Source organism: Bos grunniens, chromosome 7 (genome assembly GCF_055505025.1).
Source record: "Bos grunniens cultivar Pamir isolate PY7600 chromosome 7, Bosgru_T2T1.0, whole genome shotgun sequence".
NCBI lineage: Eukaryota > Metazoa > Chordata > Mammalia > Artiodactyla > Bovidae > Bos > Bos grunniens.
In genome coordinates this window covers 106,604,672-106,621,424 of record NC_141171.1, presented here as the reverse complement: position 1 = coordinate 106,621,424, position 16,753 = coordinate 106,604,672, and the positions used below count along the sequence as shown (strand labels likewise).

Below are 16,753 nucleotides of genomic sequence, written 5' to 3'. Positions count from 1 at the left end.
TTACTCCCAAGCTCAAAACTCTCTAGTGCTCCCGAAGAACACATCTGAGGCTTTTCGCTTGGCACTACGGGGCTGGCCGCTCATCCCCGGCGTCAGCCTGCCTTCCTCACTTTCCCCCGCAGTGAGGCCCCCCGAACCCCCCCTTTCTGTTTGCAGGGGGGTCTCCCCGCCCCTCTCGGCCTGCCCCAGGCATTCCTATCTCTGTGCCATTGCTTCATCTCCTCTGCCCGCCCCCCAGGCTGTCTCTCTTCTCCCCCAATTATCAGTTATCAATTATATAATATTATATATAATTATAATTATCAATATGTAATTATATATATTATCAATTATATAATTATCAATTATCACTCCCGTTCTTTAAGGCTAAACAGGGTCCAGTTTCCAGTCCTGTCTTCACCCCAATCCATAATTTAGCAACCTGTGCCTTGGTAACCTTTATTCTTGTTCATCCTGTTTACAGACCACCTTTCTCAAGTGCAGGCATTTATACCAATGGATTTGGGACTGTTTCTCCTACTAAGCTGCAGCGTCCTAAAGACAGGATCATCTTTTAATCACTGCCCTCCTTGGACGCTGGATTCTAGGTCAGGCCCCGCACACAAAATGTGAGGCGAGTATGCCTCGAATATGAGGCAAGTAGTTACAACTATAGGTCTGATAAGTGCAACCATTGGAACATGTACAAGGCACCTTGATAGAGAGAGTGGGGAGTGGACGTCTGTTTCTGAGGGAAGTCTGCGGAGGGTTCACGGGACAGTGAGTCGTCGCAGCCCATGGGAACTGCACGGTTAAGTGCAGACGCCACCGAGCTGAGGGTGTTGCCTGTGCCTCCTCTGTGGTTCTTCCTCAGAGCGGCATGGCCTAGTGACTGGGTGTGCAGAGCGGGATCCGAGGACCTGGGTTCAAATCCGGGCTCTGCCTCCTACTAGCTTTATCAATTTGGAAAGGTATTCAGTCATTTTGTCTTACAGTTTTCTCAAATGGGGTATGGGGATGATAATGTGGGAAAGGCAGGGCAAGAGAGGAAGAAAGACAGGAAGGGGGCGGTTAGATGGGTTAAAGAATTTAGAGTGGAAAATGCTTAATAATTAGTTATGTTGGTATCTCTTACTATTGATTCTCAGGGTACCACATATAGAATGTGTTCCATCAACATTTACTGAACGATTGAACGTTGCCAGCAATCAATCAGTTATGTATTCATGCCTTTCCTATTATAGAAGGCTGCATTTTCTAATGATCTTTCTCAGTGATTTGCCACTTGTCTGAGGGGGTGGGAGAGGGTGGGTGCGTGTTGATGCTCTGCACTAGGTTCATTTTGGCTCACTACGGGAAATTTTCCAATTCTAAGATCAATGACCTGAAACGCTTGTCTGCTGTGATTTCCAGCTGCCTAAATTTCTGATACAGCATGCCATAGGCAGTGTTTGCGGATTTGTGGCATGGAGGGTCAGTACATGGTGCCCCTTGCAGTTCCATATCCTTTGTGGAGGACAGGGTTTCTCCTCTAGTGAAATGTATATGAAATTGATAACATGGGATCGCTGTGAAGCTCTCCTGAGTAACTTACTTGATATTATCGAAAATTGCCTTTTATATAATGAACAATATTTTTTTTTCTCATAGTTATACAATGTCTACTGCTTCACAAATTATAAACTATGAATATTTCCTTAGTATGTAACAAGTCCCTCCTGTTAAAATTCATAGCATTTTTGCCTAACACTGAGATGATAGCCAAGTCTTTATTGAGTGCTTTCTTTTTATAGGACTTGGCCTTTTTTTTTTTTTTTTTAATGAATGTCAGTAGTTTTTCAGAACAAATTGAATTTAAAAAATACAGATAATAAGGGCCACTTTTAAAATATATATAACAACTTATTGAAGCAATAACTGAATCACTGTGATATTGTAGGGCCATACTTTTAGTAATAATTAGGTTTTTCCTTTATGTAGCTATATTTTTGAAGCATTTTAAAATAAAATAGCAAGAATTTTTCCTCATAATTAAAATTCAGTCTACTAATAGCGTAATGAAAATCATTATAGTTGTATTTCCACAAATGTGTGCCAGACATGGTGTCTAAGGAGTCTTCATCAGCACTTTTCCTGGGCTCTCATCAAACACCTTGGGGATAGGGAGGGAGCCCATCCTACTGATTTTACGGATGGGTAAACTGAATCACGGAGCAGTTAAATAGTTTGCCCAGGGTTAGGGCTCAGACAGTAAAGCGTCTGCCTACAATGCGGGAGACGTGGGTTCGATCCCTGGGTCGGGAAGATCTCCTGGAGAAGGAAATGGCTACCCACTCCAGTACTCTTGCTTGGAGAATCCCATGGACGGAGGAGCCTGGTGGGCTACAGTCCATGGGGTCGCAAAGAGTCGGACAGGACTGAGCGACTTCAATGTCAATGTCATGTAGTAATTAGTGTCTGTATCTGTGCTCTTCTTATTGGATCACACTGCTCAAAATGTTTATGCCTGTTAGCCTACAAATTGTGTGTGCTTCTGTAACTCATATTTTTGTTTTATTCAGTGTAGTTGATTTCTGTATTTCATCTTCTATTTCTATGCAAGAAAATAAGAAAGGACAGCAGGTAAAGTTACCTATAGAGAGGGTACATATTTTAGAGTAAGATGGGTCTAGCATCTAGTTCTTTTTTATAACATGTTTCAAAAAAATGTGTCCTTCTTGAGAGTAGGAGCACATTTAGTCAGATTCACTAACTCAGCAAAAACTTCCTTTCACTTCAAATTGGCCACCTTTTAAAGCAATTATGTTAAAAGATACTTCACCTCTTATCAGTCTGTAATGTGAACCTGAAGAATGAAGCTCTTATTTAGATAATGTAAAAAAAAACAAAAACAAAACCCTCTCTCCCCAAATACCTTAATCCTGCCACGAGAAGCACATTTCTTTTGGGATTGCTTTCCGGCATGGCAGAGACTTCCTTACAACAGAACGGCCTGAAGAAACTGACAGACTTTTCAGACACTTCTCATGTAACTCATGTTTGAAAATGTTAGCCTGACTGATACATGAAAATAAAATTTTCCATAATGTGTTTTTACCATGAAGAATGAGAATTGTCTGATTATTCATTTAAAGGCAGTTTCATGCATGCTGTCACTGAGATTTTTAGTTTTTTTTTTTTTTTTTTTAATGGGTAAACTAAGTTTCACTGGTGATAAATATCATTTAATGATGAGGATAATTTAAGGTGACTGCTGATAGTTTGGGTTAAAAATGGCCTTACCTTTTAAGACCTTATCTCTTTAGAACTTAGTGTCTTTGCATATTTTGCCTCATTTACTTTTACGGCATCCTTATACAGTGATTTACATGGATGGCCATGTTCTTCCTAGTAGGTAGTGTAACCCAGGCATAGGGTAAATGATGTACTCTTAATTTTATGCTGCTTTTTTTTTTCTCCCCCAGGCAATTTCTAAGGCTTAACGTCGCTATTATTCTAAGCAATGCATGATTCAAAATAGTGAGGATTTCTGGGGATAGACCCAGGAACACCCGGCCTCAGAAAAATCAAGATTATTCAGAGCCCTTAATGACCCTTACCCCCTAAAGGCAAGACTGGTTAAAACTGGTGGCAGTTTACAGTCATCCTCAAATGAAGGCGTTGTAACGGGGCAAAAGCATATTCAACATGCCAGGTAGTATTCTGTTGACTGGCCATCTGATCAAGGCATGTGTCTTCATTAGCTGCTGCTGATGGTCCCCATTCTGGAAACCTCTATAGTGCCGACCACCATCGGGTGCGGTAGACAGGATTATTGGAAATAGCTGCCCGGGTGGGTGGTGACGGTGAGGTCATGGCGGAGACTTCGTCCCACGCCGGCCCTCTCCCCACGGCAGTGTGATCCGTTTTGAGCTCTTCCGTTTCTTTCGTTTCCATTATCCACCACCCGAGTTCTCGATTCAATTTCAGACTCGGGCAAACGCCTGTAATTCTATTTGTCCTGGGTAAATGCAGCAAGCTGCTGGTGATTACGCCTTACAGGAGACCATCTGTTGGCCGGCGCTCCTCTCCAGGAGTGGTTTCTGCAGGCGATGAATGGGAAGCCGGCTGGGGGCTGCTCTTCCTTAGCAGACTCACGGGGTCCGGGGTGGTCCTTCCCAGCTCCGTCTGTGCGCCGATCTCTGCACTGATGGAGTCACTCCATCCCGAGGCCATGATAGGCACCCTCCCAGGGGCCTCTGATGGAGTGCTGGTACTGGCGTTGGACGGAAAGGGATTTGGAGGTCCGAGTCTGATACACTGTCAGTGCGTCCGCCTCTCCACGCGCCATGAGCGTGTGTGCCTGGATGTGCAGACCAACCCGGCGTGCATGCTTTCCAGCAGCTCTGGGACTGCGCCGTCCGAAGCCCACCCAGACGCAACATCGGGGTGCAGCTGTGCTCTGCGATGGACCTCGGTAGCCTCCTCGGGGTCTGGCGCGCTTCCTCCTCTAAAATCATTGCGGGTTCGTTTGCATCAGACGAGGACCGTGTGCTGGATGCATCTGGCAGATGGAGAAACAGTTCTGATGCCCACAGCGCTCTGATGAGGGTTCTTTCTGAACGACGATGGTACCCTAAGCTCATGGCTGGGCCGAGACTGGCTTCCGTAGGAAGAGCCCAGGATCATCTTAGAAACCCATCAGATGGGCGATTCCTCCTTGAGCTCGGGTTCTAGGGATTGGGGTGGGGAGGGGTGGGAGTGTAGAATTGTATCCCCGCTGCAGGTCTAGTCTTTAAAACAAGAAGCAGTTTAAATTAGATGAAAAAAAAAAAATCTCACAGGATTCTACAACTGCTCTTTTGTTCACCTAGTGGTCACCTCTCATTTGGGTGCTGTGTTCTTTTCTTAATTTTGATGCCGTGAATTAAAGTGAGGTCGGTTTCTTCCATCCTATCTTTCACATACAAACTCAACATTCTTTAATTTTGGTTATGAAGATCATCTCAGGTTCAGTGAAATGTAACAGAAATGTAGTCTATGGTATCTATCTTAAATTTTCAGTTAATGATGGCTGTATTATAATGTTATTACAGTTAAAAAAATTTAAATAATGAATGACTGTGCTCAATAAAGTACTGAACTATTTTTTTTTTTAAGAATTAAAGTCAAAGTCAACAATCTTGAAGGAGAAAAAATAGTTTCTGGGAGTTTCTTTGCTAATCAGGGCAATTTGATTCATTGCTACTGAACTGATGAATGCGAGGCTGATTTAATAAGCTATAATATTTGCCGTTACATGTCATCTCTAATAAAACAGGATATAATGTATTTAAAACTACTGCAGATCATCATCAAACCACATAGCAATTGTTATACAAATTGAATAAGAGGCTTAATTTACAGATAAAGGCTATGTTTGCTGATTATATAGTTGGTCGAATGAGGACAGTGAGAAATATCCTGAATGAGCAAAGGAATATTTTTAAAATGATATTTTAAAATTATATAATTGATTCACTTTCTGTGAATGAGGCTTCACCCAAACGAGTAAACGGTTCAAACAAAAGTCTGTGGTCTTTAGGAAATGACATTTGATGGAAGCTCCCAAAGAAGCCTTGCAGAAATTGTCCTCATGCTAATTTATATCGTATGTACAATACTTGCTTACCTAACTCGGTAAAATACTTGCATACCCTAAAACAGGAGACTTAAAACTAAGACCACACCAGGTATGAATAAATAGTAAGAGTTCGAAAGAAAAGCTCCTCCATCATGAATTCTCCCCACTGGTTCACAGGTTTCTTCCTGCAGGCTCCAGGATGAATGATCCTGGCCGAAACATTCCCAGGAAACACTTAAAAAAAAAAAAAAATCAGCTCTTTCTGAGAAGAAACAGAATCAGAGTGATTTAAGAGCAAGGCAAACATCCCTTAAAGACCTTCATCATAATACAGCTTATGTTTGCACATATGCTCAGCGGCCTGCAGTGTCTCAGGTCCCAGTCATGGCAGAGCAGGGTAATCTCCAAGGGACTTGATCCAATGACATGAAGAGGGAAATAAGTAAGACCAACAAGTATGCCTTCAGGATAGACCTGGAAAACAGGAAGAAGGAAGATAGCCCCATTTGATGAGGACGGTGCAGGGTGGACATCAGGCCAGGCTACTGCAGAACCTTGTCACTTCTCATCTAGAGGTAATTGAATTCAGCTCCGTAAATAGCGAGGCATGTGGAAGAGACAAGTATATGACGGGGCTCTGCTTTGTACCAAGCTTACAGGGGACTAGGCTTCTGCCGGTCAAATCAGCAGGGAATAAGAAAGGCCTCGCAGTAAATGTTACGGTGAGAAGACTGTGTGGTTTAGATGCTAAGTCATGTCCGACTCTTGCAACCTCATAGACTGTAGCCTGTCAGGCTCCTCTGTCCATGAGATTCTCCAGGCAAGATTACTGGAGTGGCTTGCCATTTCCTTCTCCAGGGGATCTTCCTGACCCAGGAATCGAACCTGGGTCTCCTCACTGCAGGCAGATTCTTTACCAACTGAGCTATGAGGGAAGCCCCATGAAAATCTGCAAATACATTCCTTAGGGGATATATATTTATATGTATTATATATATATATACAGATACACACACATTTATGTATACACACATACGTACACACCTTGTAGAGAAGCAATGGAAAATAAGTCTTCACACCCTATGGATTACACTTACTAATTATAAATTTGCACTAGTTTTGCCTTCTTGTAAATTGTAAGCAAAACCTCGCAAACGGATTACTACCGGGGAATCCATTTATAGAGGGAAATTATATTGCAGTGTTCCCCCTGGATGGGGAATCTGCTTAGATAGAGGCTGCCTGTCAGTGACATTTTGGGGGAATTAGAGAGAGTGGGAGAGAGAAAAACCACAACTGAAAGCTCCAGTATGAACATCAGCAACCCCCAGTCATAACTGCCTTGTGTTGCGGCTGCCCTTCCTGCAGGAAGGGTGGTTTGGGCTCACTTTGACCCGTGCACCGCAAAACTGGGACCGTGACCCGTGGGCTTTCTCTCTTGCTGCCCCCCCTTCAGATATTCCAGTTGGCGTGGCGAGCATTACAGTCTCCATGGGCCTGTTTACCTTGGTAATTTGCACCTGATGCATTTATATTGGTCATTTTTTTTTTTTTTTTTTTGTCTCCCTGGAACCCTGGGATCTCATTTATTCACTAGTGCCATAAAAGTGCTGGAGTGGAAACCCCGCCTTAAAGTAAGGAGGGGAAGAACTGTTTAGAGAAAACAGCAGCCATGCTAACTGCCACTCTAATTAAAACCACCAAAGAAGCCTTGTTCTCGTTTGGAGGTGGCTAATGTCTGCATCTCTATGTACATATACGGCCGGTGTGAGTCCATCTGTGGGCAAGGCTGCTAACTTTATTATTTTTATTTTTTTTAATCTAGTGTCAGTGTGTTTTCATTTCACAACAAAACAATAACAGCCCTAGGATGGAAGCAAGAATTCTTTGGCCGCAGCTTGCAAAAACCACGCTTGGTTGTGTGTGTAGGAAAAATTACTTTGAATAACAAAAGCACAAGCAAGAACTGATAGAATAATAAGCAATTAAGGTGGATTAACAACAGTTGCTGAATTCCAGCTGTTGGCTGCAGATGCAGCCTGGCTCCCTAATTCAAACTGGTTGAAACCCGCTGCTGTTTCGAGACCTGGGGGGAGGGAAGTGTGCCGGGACAATGCCCACATCAGGCGTGGCTTTCTTGTTGTCAGTTGTGGGGGATTTACATCTAGTATCTAGGGCATGTTTTAATTTCTCCTGATCTCTTCTGTTACTTAACTTTCTTTCCCTTCTGTTATTTTGACAGCTCCCTGCATATTTTTCATGTCCTTCTTGACTTAGAATGACTAACCAAAAATCTGTGTGCTTGCCGGTGGGTGATGGCATGCTGAAAACCAAGAGAAGGGAGTAAAATATGTGTTTGGTTTCAGCATCAAAGCAGCACTCAGAGGAAGAGAAGTCACACAACCCTTTTGGCTGCTATAAGTAATAAGCTGGGTGGTTTCCTGGGCTCGTAGCTAGGCCACACGGAGAGCTCCTGCGGGAGGACAGGCCCACAGAACCCTAGGCCTGGGCACACCCCCCTGAGGAAGTGTGTGAACCGGTAATTTACAGGGTGATCGCCGGATGCAGTCAGCGCGCTCAGCCTTAACACCGTGCGTTCCGCTGCATCGGACCTCCGCCCTTGGAAAGCTCTGCTGTGGGTGATCAGGAATCCTTCTCACCCCCATGGCCAGGGATCCCCTCGAAGAAGGGCCCTGTGCTCTGTTTAAGGCTCTGCTGTCACCGGCTCAGAATTCTCAGTCTTCTCTTTGACCTGTGTTTTTTAAGTAGAGCACGCGCATCAGCAGAAATGGCATATAAGATGTGGGTTTTCCTGTCGGAGCACAGTTTGCAGAAAGTGTCCACAAGGTCCGATGAGCCCAGACTGTGAACTGCGGGGCCTCAGGGAGTCCAGGTGGATACAAGGTCGGCACGGTAGGGCAGCTACCCATTTCCATAGGGTGGTGGTAGAATATGCATGTATCAAGAAGTAAGATTTTAAAAATTGAATTAGTTTCAGTTGCATTAGCCTCATGGAAGTGTTTCCCCTCTCCTAGTAAGAACCAAGTACACATGCATGAACTGCACTGTGCAAGTGGTGTTGTTTGGTGAGTCCACATACAAATTAAATGCCATTCCATTTGCACTGAAAGCTATCATTGAACTTCATCAAGATAAATGGTAAAATTCATGCTAATGATTAAATACTGTAGTTTTTCTCTGTGTGGAACAACATAAAATAGCAAATAAAGGACATCATGAGAAATTGGGAGAGACCATGGAAGAAAGGAAAAAGCTGTATATTTTAGTGCACTTTAATGGCACTCTGTTCCCTGCTTTTTGAACAAGAGGCCCTGCATTTCATACCATGCTCTGGAAATTATGGATTGGGCCCTACTCAGTGGTCTGTAGGCTCAGATGAACTGGGTCTGACTGAAGAGGATGCTAAGGTCAGATGCGCCTCAGGTAGCCTGTGAGAGGCAGACACGAGACAGACACACCCCTGTGCTACCGTTAGAGCCTTTCTGAGGCAAAGGTTCTCATTTAACCAGATCCCAGCACATTTCAAAGTTTTACCTCTTCAGAGGAAAACTTTGGCAGATTTTCTGTCTAGGCAACCTATCTGTTCAAGACTGTGATCTTCTCCAGTGATGTGTGAGGGTCCTTTTACCTTCTAGATGTGGTTAGCGGAAAGAATTCTGTACCAGCGTAGCCATATTATAAAATACTCCCCACCTGCCCAGCCTCTGCTTCTTTACTCTTTCCCGCCTTTTCTTTTTTCAGCAGAATGTGTTCTTGTTCCTGCACATGAGTTAGGGGATACGAGTGTGTTGGTCTGTTTGCCCTCGTGAGCATCAACCGTTCTGTTAAACGTGTGCCTGCTACCGCAGACAGGATCTGGCTAATACTTGGCTCGTGACTTATAGAAACCCACAGACCACTCTCACCCAAGCTGACTTACTAACCGACTTCTGGGTCCGAACTGTTACTCCTTGGAGGCAGTCTCAGGGAGCTGATTATAAAGCCATAGATCTCTCCTTGCCGCCAGCGGGAGAGCAGGTCAGGGGGAGGCAAGCAGTGAGTCAGGCCGAGGGGCCCTGGGGACCTCGTTCCCCAGAGGTTAGCAGAAAGCCAAGGCTGACTTGCTCCTAGGGGCCATCCCCGCCAAGTGTCCTCTTGATTCTGTCCCCAAACCACTTTATCTCAGCAGGGGAGATGATGGCCCAGGGTGAGAAGGGAAAGCCAAAAGCCCTACCTTGGTCTGGCTTTTATCCTAGGTTTGCTGACCCAGATCTCTTTCCCAGCGTATTCCTGCCTGGGAATCGGTCAGGCACTTAAGCAAGTTGCAGTAGTCCTTAACGCATGTACACTTGATTGCTTAGCAAGCCCCAGACGCACTGTCTCGGTTGTCGTCTTGAGCAGGATTTGGCAGCATTTCCCCAGGAGAGAGTCACATTTACTTCTTTGGTGACAGATCTCTCCTCCGTGGCGGCCGGAGGGTGGGAGGAACCCCACGTGGGAGGGAGTCATCATGAGGACTTCACAGGCCACCCGTCCACGCTTAGGCCAAACGATCATCCAGTGTTGAGATGTACCAGCGTAGTAACTCACCAGGACATCACCCCAGGAACTTGACGGACACCAGAGCCCCTCATCTGGTCTGTGGCGGAGAGCTGCAGACGGGAGTTTTCCTGTTTCGTTGTTAAAGTTAATATCGAGGGGATTGTGGGGAAGCTGGTGGAAAGGAGAGACCAAAAGCGTGGAGAGGCTGTCAGGAGGGTGACTGCTTGGTCTCCTGGGAGAGGGGTACTGGGCGCGCCCAAGGCTTTCCTCCTGCTTTTGACTGCAGAGACCACCTGTGCCCTGACAGATGATGAGACCCTGATGCTGGGGAAGATTGAGGGCGGGAGGAGAAGGGGACGACAGAGGATGAGATGGCTGGATGGCATCACCAACTCAATGGAGATGAGTTTGAGTGAACTCCGGGAGTTGGTGATGGACAGGGAGGCCTGGCGTGCTGCGATTCATGGGGTCGCAAAAAGTCGGACGCGACTGAGCGACTGAACAGACTGTGCGTGCCCTGACGCCTGTCCCAGAACTGACTCCCACCCTGGACCCAGCGACCAGTCAACGCCAGGCAGGAGCCATTTTATACCGAAGGCTGTGGGTATCAGATGAGCCTGGCTTCCAGGGATGTTTGGAAATGTTGCTTTTTCTAATTTTTTTATTTTTTTCTCTTTGAGGGAGAGGAAGGGTCAGGAAGTTTCCGATTGCTTGAGAGCCTGGATTAGTCATTCCTGCTCACATTCCTCTCCAGTGTCTGATATCGGACTTTGCACATTACGGGGGCTGTTTACTAAGAATGCATCGTATCGATAGATCAGGAATCCATGGATGCGTGCAGAGTCTGTGACGTAATCAAAATGATAACTGTCTGTCCCTCCGTTTTCCTCTCCTATGAGATGAGGGTGATAATTGTATGAACTGAATAATAAATGACCTGATGCTCGTAAAGTGCTGAGAAGTGTGCCTATGTCCAATAAATACTACCAATACTACATGGAAGGCAGAGGGCACAGTTACGACCAAGGGAGTCACAAAGTAGAAGTGGCAGCTAGCTCATCATCGGTACGTGCAGGTGGGTATTAAAGTTCATCTCTTTGCACATGAAGATCCTTTACAAGCAAAGTTAATACTCTCCTGCCACTTTGCAGTTTGCAAATATTAATAAGAACAGTGTAAATGTACGACTTTGACTTTTCAGAGTCTTGTTATTTACTTGTTTTTTTCTTTTTGGAAAAGGAGTTTGGGGCTGGGAAACCATTCTACTCAGGCAGCTTGCTTTCAAGGCCTGCAAAGCTGGCTGGCGGTAATGGGAGGACTCTTGGTGGGGCCTGGCTGAACAGAGACAAGGTGTGCGAACCACTCTGCAAATTACTTTACCTTCAGCTTCTGAGCCCTTTAATTTTTCTTATCAGCAATTCACTTCAGATAACAACTCTGGAGATAAAATGGGCCTTAGGGGGCAGCTACAGGGAGCAAGTACAAAGATTTTATTGGTCTTTTATCTCCTGCTTACTAAAAGGTGTTTGGTTGTAAAAGATAAAGACAAAACTATTGTGTCTGCTCCAGAAAGTGAACAAATAAAATAATTATTGCAGAGGGGCATTAGTAACGAATAGGATACACTTACTTTTCCCTAGCTGGTGGCTTCAAATCTCGACTTCATTATTTTTTAGCACTTTTCGGTTCTCTATTTGAAAATCAAACACAAGAGTAGGCCTTAAGGCTAATTTTCCTCCCCGGGTGAAATTGAGGGACCAGACTTAGTCTCAGTGTAATTTTCTTCTATGAGGACGGTCAACAGATAGCTTCTTTCTCTAATGGGATTCCAGTCTGTGAGAATGAATGATGTGGGTCATGTTGAAGAGGATCAGATGCTCACCATAAGTAAAGAAAATAACATGGATTTGCTGGAAGTGCTGAATATTTGTCAATAATACGTTAGCGGGAAAAATAACATGCTTTGCTTTAAAAACACGTCATCTACTTTTAAAATCTCTAAACTTTATAGTATTGAAGTAGGTAATGATCTTTCTGGCTGAATAGTAATCATAATAAAAGGATGCCATATGATTCTTAACAGTGTCTGCCTAAGTGCAGTGTTTTAGATATAAAGTCTTTGAAGCATTTTCATAAAATTGGTTGTGAATATTGACTTGCATTTTACTAAGTCTTTTTAAGTTTTGGTAACTTTATAAGAATGGTTGCTTCCCTTTAAGCATAGTTTAGGAAATTTTGAAAAAAATATTTTTTTTTGGCTTTTATTCTCTTTCAAAATTAAGTTTTTTAAAATTTTGAGTGTGGAACCCATGGTGCATGGTACAAAAAAAATTCAAAAGCTAGCAAAGATTTGTTGTGGTTGTTTAGTTGCTAGGTTGTGTCCAACTCTTTTGTGACCCCATGGACGGTAGCCCACCAGGCTCCTCTGTCCATGGGGTTTCCCAGGCAAGAGTACTGGAGTGGATTGCCATTTCCTTCTTCAGGGGATTTTCCTGACCCAGGGATCGAACCCATGTCTCATGCATTGCAGGGCAGGTTCTTCCCCTCTCAGCCATGCGGGAAGCCCTAGGAAAGGCTTGTGCAGTGAAAAGTGTCTCTTCCCACTTCTGCCCTTAGTTGTCCAGTTCCCCCATCAAGTGGAAAACATTTGTTCCCAGGTTTTGTGGGTGCACAAAGAAAAGCATAAAAATTGCAGACTCCCCTTATTACATCCCCAAGGCAGGGAGGGAAGGAACACACAGTGGAAGCCTTTGTGTCGCCACAGAGAAAATGTTACAATTAGGGTCCCGCCGCTTGGAGCACATCTCATCTCATAATTTTTAATATGCCCAGAGGAGGAGCCTTGTCCTCTACGCACTAGCTGGAGGCAGCTTTTCTGGGCCGTGGAAAACCCCAGCGCTTGTCCTGTTCCTGATGGTGACAAAGCCGAGGGGGCCCTGAACATTTTAAAACTGGATTCTGATAGCAGTTGTGCTCCCTAATTCATAAATCATGTCAAGATGTGGCTTGACTGAGGGTACATGTAAACTGTGTTCTTAAGTCTGGGGCAGGCGTGAAGCCCAGTTTGCTGTCTTGGAGGTGGGTTTTAAAGACCATTGAGTGAGAGGGTTAATGACATGCCATCCTATTTCCAAATGTCTGATGAGTAGCGTCTCTGAAAGGTACTCATACTCTGGGAATGGTTAAGAGAGTGTCAAGTTGGTGGTTGCTTACCTGGGATTAATACTAAGTTCCTTGTCCGCAGTCGCAGTGGCCCAGCATGTAACGGTGACTTGGAGCATCTCCTGTGATGTGTTGCCCAGGTGTGTGCACGTGTGGCCTTCTATACCTGCATCAGACACTGTCCTCTGAGTGGTAACAGACACAAGTTAACAGTTCATGGCTCCCCCGGAGCTTCCTTGTCTAGATGCACTTTGGAGCGTAGGCGGTGGCTGGCCCCCGTAAGTGAGGTGAAGCTTGCACCTCCTCACGGGTATCTCAGTGCTCCAGCTGAGGCAGCGAGAAATGCCTTCCTCTGAAATGAACTTCCTCTGAAATGATTGATTTGCTGATTGGCTTTTTTTTTGTTTTGGCAAGTGTAAAGCAATTCCTAGAGAAAGAATAATTACTTAATTCAAAGTATGAAGAAAGTGAAAAGTGCAAGTTAGTCCCTGAGTTGCATCTGACTCTTTGTGACCCCATGAACTGTAGCCCACCAGGCTCCTCTGTCCATGGGGGTTCTCCAGACAAGAATACTGGAGTGGGTTGCCATTTCCTTCTCCAGCAGAGCTTCCCAACTCAGGGATCAAACCAGGTCATCCGCATTGCAGGCAGACTCTTTGCTGACTGAGCCACCAGGAAGGCCTCACGTACAAAGCGGGTGGGTTAAATGTGAGCATACTGGAAAGACATGGTCCTCGCCATGGGCGTGTGCTTTTCCTCCATTCGTAACGGATAAATGATTTGAAAAACTGCTCAAGTCCACTGGTAGGAATGAAACGTTGGTGTTTGACCTTGTGGGTTGTAGGTGTGAGTCAGGTCAACCGAGAAATGTCAGAAGCTTCAGGGTCAATGAAGTAATGTTCTGGATACCTTCTTAGTTTACCCTGGAGTGACGCTTTCTCAGATATTCTTTATTTTTTCAGGTATTATTTTAAAGTTAACCCAAGGCAAATTTAAATCTGAACTTTTCTTTAAATTTCATTTAGCTCAGTACAAGAGTTTGCTATAGATTAAATGACCTTTTGAATGTGTTATTAGCAATGAGAATGTTTAAGTTATTGAGAACATGTATACCTTGAGTTCTGTTTCAAATCCATATTCTGTCTTGGAAGATTTAAGGCCGAGTTCCTTGGGTTTGAGGATTGGGTTATCTCCTCAGAGAGACATTCTGTTTTCACTCTTAATGTTTCTCTAAGGATGTAATTTCATTAGATCATTGTGTGTCTGTGTGTGTGAGAGAGAGAAGGAAAAGAGAGAAAGAGAGAGGAGAGGTCTTCTTAAGAAGAAGAGGCTCAAAATAAAACCAGGTATGGCTTCTGGATGGAGTTCTGCTTTTGACTTGGAATTCAGAAAATAATTAGATGCCTGTAGTGCCGCGGGTTGAGAGCTCTGGCTTTGAAAACAGCGCTTCAAGAAGAAGAGGCCCCCGCAAGCCCTTCCTGAGAGTGAATGGGGATATGTGGAGACCAAACACAGCAGGAGAAATAGGCACACCGTTCATCTACCCAAGGCATCATCTTTGCCTCTGGGGAGTCAGTGAAAAAGGTCAACGTGACGCACACGATAAATCCAAGCCGACTTTTGGGAGGGAACACTGCCTTGCCTAATGTGAATGATTTGTAAATATTAAATGAATGTGAGTGAGTTAGTGAAATCAATAAAAGTTTAAGCACGTCCCAAGATGGGGGATCACGTTGGCATACAACAGTCAGTACTTCTCGCTGCTCGTGGCTTCAGTGTATTTCCTTTTGTTTGCCCCATTGCCATTCTAGAAGCTACAGCTTCAGCACACAACTCATCTCCCCCATGGGAAAAACAAGTCTTCCTCCCAAGGATTGTATTTTAAATACACCACCATTTTTGTAGGACCCTGGGCTCAAAACACTAATTTACCTTAAAGACCCTGACACCTGGAGATTGGACTGTTAGACTCATGGGTATCTACTTCCACATTTCCAGAGGCATAACCACCCACATAAATTCATTTCCCATCCACTGCTACATACATTGCAAGAGCCAGCTAACTTGGATCTCCAGCCTTGCAGCATAGGGAGTAATTTTTCTAGAACTAAATTCAGCAAATATTTGTTGGCACCTGTTATACAAACACTGTGCTTGTCGCTATAGGGGGTACAAATATGATTAAGATCCAGCTCCTGTTTCCAGGGAGCTTTTACAGTCAAAGGGCAAACAAAGTGGTATAAACACAGCTGTCATTCAAGGCTCAAGGTGCTATGAGGCTGAACCAAGTTCTCACCATTTCCCTGCTCGGGAAGTTAGAATGACTCCCTGTCACCTTTTGAGTCACGTGAAGAATCCCAGGCTGCATCATTTGATACCCATCCTAGCTGCTTACATTTATGTTTTACTAGAAATGGCACCCCACTCCAGTACTCTTGCCTGGAGAATCCCATGGACAGAAGAGCCTGGCGGGCTATAGTCCATGGGGTCACCAAGAGTCAGACACGACTGAGCGACTTCACTTTTCACGTTCAGGGTTTTCTCTGTGACTTCTGTCTAACACTGTCCTAAATCCATCCAGCCACACGTTCCTTCCTTCCTTTGCTTATTTGCTGTTTCTGCAAATGCCACTGCTTGTCCAATACTGTGCTCAGGACTTTGGGGAAAACAAAAATGAACCAGTCCCTGCCTTGAGCGACTCACCGTCTAGTGGGAAGAGAAAGACCAGGAAGACAAGCTTCCTAAGGAGCAGTGTTAGAGCACGTGGAGTACTGAGGAAGGACACGGGACGTGCAGGCGTCACAGAGGAACGGAATCTTCTCAGCAGTCCATGTGCTTGCCAGGAAGACAGAGGGAGAGCATCCCAGGCCAGGAGCAGAGCCGGGCGTGGCTTGATCAGGATGCTGGCGGCAGGAACACAGCGCGGGACCGAGCAGGCGAAAAGAACAGCGCCCAGCTCTGGGAGCCAGGGTGATAAGGGGCTTTGCCTCCTAGGCCAGGGAGTTTGTTCTCCGCCTTCTGCGCTAGGAAGATCCACCCAGAGCTGCAAAGGCGGATGAGCACAGATGTGGCTGTTTGAGTGAGAGATGCTGGCAGCAGGCAGGCCAGAGGGTCTGAATAGTCCCGAGCATCGGGGGAAAAAAGTCAACGAGCAGATGCTGACATCATTTTCAGAGCTGCAGCCCCTTGGTCCTCTCAGCCTTGGTATACATATAACTTTTATGACCAGCTAGTTGGCGCTGCAGTAACGAATGGCCCCAGGATCTCAGGAACATAAGGAAGTTTTATTTCTTACCACAGGTAACTATTCTCCAGGCAGTGACTCAATGTAGCCTCCGAGAGGCGGCTTTCGTGCCATGGCTTTGTCATTTCAGCACAAGCTTCTACGGAAGGGAGCACAGAGGGTCTTACTTCAACCCCCGAGTGACTAAACATCCTTCTGCTTATAGCTGTTTAACTCCGAAATGG

At 45.0% G+C, this 16,753-nt stretch overlaps 1 protein-coding gene across 6 annotated transcripts in view; it reads left to right on the top strand.

Moving 5' to 3' along the window:
- EFNA5 (ephrin A5) overlaps positions 1 to 16,753 on the top strand; it is a 289,016-nt gene that overhangs the window by 158,156 nt on the left and 114,107 nt on the right. Inside the window, exon 2 of one of the 6 annotated variants that reach the window (XM_086413342.1) lies at positions 13,368 to 13,425. The exons of the other annotated variants lie outside the window; for them this stretch is intronic. The gene's annotated coding sequence lies outside the window, so the exon portion shown is untranslated. The remainder of the gene's footprint in view (positions 1 to 13,367; positions 13,426 to 16,753) is intronic. 6 annotated transcript variants of the gene reach the window in all.